Source organism: Ceratosolen solmsi, unplaced genomic scaffold, assembly GCF_000503995.2.
Source record: "Ceratosolen solmsi marchali unplaced genomic scaffold, CerSol_1.0 scaffold41, whole genome shotgun sequence".
NCBI lineage: Eukaryota > Metazoa > Arthropoda > Insecta > Hymenoptera > Agaonidae > Ceratosolen > Ceratosolen solmsi.
The window spans coordinates 5,187,241-5,193,723 of record NW_011948424.1 but is presented as its reverse complement, the minus strand read 5'-3'; positions in this window follow the sequence as shown (position 1 = coordinate 5,193,723).

The following is a 6,483-nucleotide window of genomic DNA, read 5'->3' as shown; positions in this document are numbered from 1 at the left end:
ATGTAATGATTATTTGTATAAATTAAAAACTAGTATTATTCGTAAATTCTATGATATTTTGCCAAATTTTATTCTCAGATTTGTATTTAAATACAAAACCACAATGATGCGTTACACTTTATTTAATTAAAATTCATTATCATTCGAGCTCCATCAGTTAAAAATGTCAAAATCATTCTCTTCAAAACAAAAAAAAAAATAATAAAGTGCATGAAAATAAATTTACAACTATATTGAGATTTGTAATTGTAATCCTATCTTATTTTATCTAAATTAAGAATATCTAGAATATTTGAATATTTAACTGTTAAAATATATATTACTTCAAAATACTTCTACAATACCAAGATTAATTTCTATTAAAAGTATTAGGCAGTTTTTCTTTCTAAATAATAAAATATTTATTTCTTCATGTAAAATTTAAGTTTTTTAAAAGCTAATAATGTAGTCATAAAAGTTATTTAAGACATAGTTTCCTATTTTTAATGTAGTATTTATTTAAAACTTAGTTTTATATTTGTTACTTTAACAGTTTATAAAATTTTTAAAATAAATATTTCCTTTTAGATTTAGGCATTTATTATTTTTGGCTATAATGATAATAGACTTTTTGTACATTTTTATAATTTATAATAATATTCGTTTATTTCACAAAATGAAATTGAATTTTAATTCTATATTATATATATATATATATTTTTTTTTTTTTAAATATATATATATATATATATATATATATAAATATATATTAATTGATAGATAAATATATATGACATACATATTATTAAAATTCTAAAATTTTTTTTTAAGTAATGAAATAATATTACAATTTAAAGAGTAAAAATTTATAAAAATTCAAATATGAAACCATTGATAAATTTTTTTATAAGTTTGTGTATGAAGCCTATCAGTGGATTCTTATGCATCGTGAATTCCACATGCAAAGCAATAAATTATTTAATGAGTAAATGTCGTCATGCAATAATGTGTGTTATTTAATGAGTATATGTCGTCATGCAATAATGTGTGTGTATATATATATATATATATATATATATATATATATACAAAGGTAGAGTAAAAATTTCATAAAATACGATGCAAAAGATCTAGTGATTTATTATACAAATACTATATAATACTTATTTATTAGCTTCATTATAATATTTAAAGCGATGTCCATTATTATGGGTATAAAGTCATGTCTTTCATTCTAAAAGTATTAAAATACTTGTTAAAACATTCTTTTAATTTAATTCATTATAAACAATGTTAAGTAATGAAATGAAACGAAGTAATGATATAAACGAAAGAAACGAAAAAAAATGGTAATTATTCGTTTGAAAATATCAAATAATATATATATATATATATATATATATATATATAATTTGGAATTTAGCAGATTATTTAGCTTGTGAAAATTAGATACCTAAATATTAATGAAAAGAAAAAGGTTTTTTCGCTCATAGTCATCGGATTATATCTTTCGGAAGGAAAACGGCCAAAATTGAAGCACTTTTTTCTTGATATTCCTTTTATATAGTTTCAAAGAATATTTTACTCCTCCGAGTCCTTAATTTTTTGTCAGCTTGGCACGGCTATTGGGCCGAGTTTATGATCATTATTATGCCACTATTAAAACGAAAAAAGTATCCTTCGCACCTACGTAGTCAAGCCACGAGGCTGTCATCCTTCTTAATATGCGCATATTTCTCTCCTCCTGCAGTAAATTGCTACCATCAGTATATATTATTTATGAAGATATTAATTTATTTATCTAAAATAGAATGTATTAAATTTATAATGAAATGTTTAGGAAATATAAGACTCACACGAGCTTGTAATTAAATTATTAATCCTGGATAAAATTATTACGTTCATCCTTATTACACTACTTTTAGATTATAATAAATTAATATTCTTAAAATGAATATACTATAATGTTTAAGATTGTTTATGTAAAATAGGTTTTTAACAAGTAACAACTATCAATGGCTTTTTTTAACACATAATACATCCTCGCGATTTTTTCTTTTTCTTATAACGGCCATTAAATTAAAAATTTTGTCATACAAAACTATCGGCTATAATTCTTACTTATATGAAAATTAATAGCGACTCATCATTTTAAAATGTAAAAATTTCGTCGATTCTCCCGTAGTTTCGTTATATTTTCGTTATATTAAATAAATTTTGATACGTCGGTGCAGCTGCATGAACATCGGCTACGCTTCATTACTGACTAAAGCTCAAATTCTTTGATTTTATCATGAAACTTTCGTTGCCAAACGTTCGCCCCACCTATCATTACTTCTATTACATTCAGCGACTCATTCCCGGACAATCTGAGCAATTTGGCCTGCAATTCCAGTTACACGAATAGGCCAAAAGCCATTAAATGTCAAATGCCCATTATTACAGGCGCTATTAATTGTAGATGTAGTTATAAGTGTGTAGTGGCTCTTTAATATATATATATATATATATATATATATATATGCTGAGTTAAGACGTGATGGGGATGCGTCGGGATTTTGAATAGATATTGGAAAAAAGTTTCTCCAGCTCTGCAGTAATGAATTAGCAATAATAGTATTAAAGTTTCGAAGGCGTTTAAAAAACAAAATTTGGAGCATCGTCAATTCAATTTGAAATAAATATAATTTTACAATTTAACTTAAAAGGCTTGGCTTTTTATTTATTGTACCGGCTAATGATTCATAGGAAGATAAGATAAACGTATAATTATTATAAAGAATTATAAAGCATTTGCTTTAGCATCGAATTTATCATGAAAATTTCGATAAGAATACGTTTTAGGATAAATTTTTCATCAAAATTTATTCAAGATTTAGGAATTTCATCATTCGTTACAAGCACTGATATTTATCACGCACATTCAAAAAGCTTTTAGTTTCTTTATTATGAAAATTTAAAATGAAAGAGGGAAAAAAGAAAGAACGAAAGAAAGAAAAGTATTACAAAAGATTTTTTATAATGGTATAGATACATAAGAAATGATTTGATAAATTTTCTCACAACGGGCTATATTGTTATTATCGAATTAAATTGTAATATTAGTGAATTATTTTTCAATAATTCAAATATACGAAATGCTATGTTAAAATGCTATCTTAAATATCTCATGAATTTCAATTCCATAGGAAATTTGATATTTTTTTTATAAAATTATAGTTATCCTTTGCTCGTGCCTTGTCCAGTTTTGCTTGATGAAAATCATGGAAACGACGTGCGCTTCGTTCGCACGTCATAGTTTTATTTGCGCAACAATTATTCCTTTTATTACCGTGAAAATTTGCATTTTGGTTAAATAGGTTACAAGCACAAGGCAACTTTAGTTTAGCTAGAACGGTGTTAATAAACCTAGTTTTCTTGGGTATGACGAACCCGTAGGATTTATACTTTTGTCATAATGTCTTTTTATAAATACTTCATTCAGTAAAATGCTACTGCCATTTTATAAATACTATGTTTTTTTTTAACGAGCTTATATTATAAGCTTATATTCTTATACGTGCATAGAGAATTTAAATTCTTGTGGAAAAAATTTAAAAAACATATTTATAGATGAAGCGGCTTCAAATTACTTCCCGTCATTACGACACGTAATTGTGCTGTCAATTGTCAACTTATTGATAACTTACTATATATATTTTTTTATAATATATATTATTCATAATATTAATCTATCAATAATATTTATATTTAATGGTGAAATAAATTTATTTATTCAATGATTTATTTTTATTTAATAATAATTTTCTAAAGTCAAACAAATTTTTATAATACGCAATATATGCATGTACCATAAGCCGATACATCGAACAATTATTTTCAATAATGCAATTTTTACATTTAAGAAATATATTTTACATTAATAAATGCATTATTGCAATCATAATTTTTTTTGTAGCGCGGTTAATTTTATGAATTTAAGATAATTTTATTAAAATCATATTCTTATGTATATTTAAATTTGTCAGTTTTGAATCAAATCTCCATGCACCGGCTGGCTACTATTTTCCGACAATTTTTCTTTTCATACACATACATATTCATTTATTTATTGTAGTAATTGAGAAATTGTTAAAGTAGTTTGCAATACGGAAAATCATGTGCGTATTAAATTTACTGCTCGCTTTCAGCGAATAAAACTTTTAAGTTATTCATGCATGAATAGAACTCATGTACCAATGATTTCTTTCTACTAACCGTTTCTCATTGAAGATTCGAGTCTCTACTCTTTCGGAAATTAAGTTATTAACTGTGGTTTATTTTAATTGATGATAGAGAACGGCTAATTATTCATTTTCTCATAATAATAATTTAATTATTTGGCAAATATATAGATCTTAATGTAAAGATTGTAAATATTGTAAAGAAGAAGCGATTGTGTATTTTGTGTTTAATTCGATTGAAGTAGTAAAGAAAAAAATACTTTTCTCAAAACAGGGATAAATATGATACAATTTTTTTTATTATAATCTTATATTAAAGACTGACATAAATTGAAGACAGTTACCGACTAATATTTATTTCTTACAATAATTAATTAATATATATATATATATATATATATATATATATATAGACAGGATAATCGTATATTAAATTATATTTGTATGCTACACAACTCTATTAAATATATTAAATTTCATTGCATAACTCTTGAAATCGTAAAGTCTCCGAGTAGCGTTCGGTACTCTCAACAGACAGCCAGAGCGTTATCAAAATAATTAGCTCCATTACATAATAAAAGATCTTACTTCAAGCGGGGAAATTAGTTTTCCTGCGATTCCTGCACTGATGTTAAATCAGTCGAATAGGTCGCCCAAAGAAATCCAGGAAATCCATCGGTGCGCTTATAAAAATATAGTAAGACAGATGATTAATGCGCCCAGTCGCACATACTTGGAAACAGACAAGATAATCGCGCACCGTCAGTCTGCGGTGAGACGGGTAGGGGAGGGCGGGAGGGTGGGGGGCTCACGATTATGCTAATTACGGGTCGACGGAGGTCGACTCCACCGGCGTCAACTCCAGTTACGGTGAGAGTCGATTTACGATCATCGCGGGAGCATTTCGCAGGCAATTAGCTGTAAATACGCGATATCGTTTAAGCAAGTGTGCGTGCCTGGATATAATCGCGTCTAACTTCGTGCGGACGTCGGCGACGCCCGTTTATTTACGGGGTACGCGGGGGCGTCGCGTCATATTTGCTCGCCGAGTTACGGCAGTTATATTCAGTAAGCCAGGAGGCGCAGAGGAGCGTAAATTCATTGTTCCTCGTTCGCCATGAAGAGCAAAGCCACCGCTGTACCATCCGAACTTGTCTACTTCTTCTTTTTAGCTCTCGCCTATTTCTAATACAAATCGAATAGCCTGATTATTATTGTTATTTTATTTTTCTCTATTTTTCTGTTTCTGCTCTTTCTCAATGATTATTAATTGAAATTAGTTGGAAATTGACGAATTTCTCGTTTAGTAAGACTTAACAAGGACGAAAAATTATTAATGATTAACGAAATAGGAGAGGAAAAGAAGGCGACATTACAGGGCTTATAAGTCTCGTCTTTCATAATTTTTTCTTTCACGCAAATTCTTTTAATTATTTGTTACTTTAGGGGCTCTTCATTACAAGAATAATGGCAACGCTAAATTTCTCTGTATTATACGATAAATTGTTTCCATATTATATCGGATGTTAAGAATGGAAAATTGAAATATGATTCACTTATTCGATATTTATAAATATTACGCGTGATCAAAGTAACTTTATATTTATCTCTTCTATTTATATATAATTAGTATAGCAGTCATGAGAATCCCGAGGGAAAATTGTTTAAGCATTTATCGTTATAAAAAAAAAAAAAGTGTATTCGAATAAAATGCATTTAAAGAAATATCATCTTTAAATTTATTTATTATTAATATATATATTTTTTTTTTTATCATTTTTATTTTTATCAAGCTTTTATATTTTAAATTTTATACTTTGGAGACGGTAAATATTTTCCTTTATTTATTTCGTGTAAAATAGCTATAGATCGTAGTTTAAGATGTGCAAGGAAAGAAAACTGGATTTAACAGATCAACGTGATAGATTGATTTACGTGACGAAATTTTTATCCTTAACCTCTTAGATACTGAGTTGATTATTATAGAATTGTTAATATAAAGTCATAAGATTGAATTTCGCTTTATTTTGACATTGACTTTTTCTCTCATGCGTTTATATTTCATTTGCACAGATATCAGCATGTCACTATTATAAAAGTATTATTATAAAAATAATTCAACAGCAAGGTATTTAATCATTTCGTTATATTTTTTTTTTTTTTTTTTTAATCTCATTTGAATAAAGCAACTGCATTTTAGGGAATATGATATGAAATGTACGTAATACAACGTACAGCGAGAATATCTCGCAAAATATGAATGATTATACTCAAATAATTT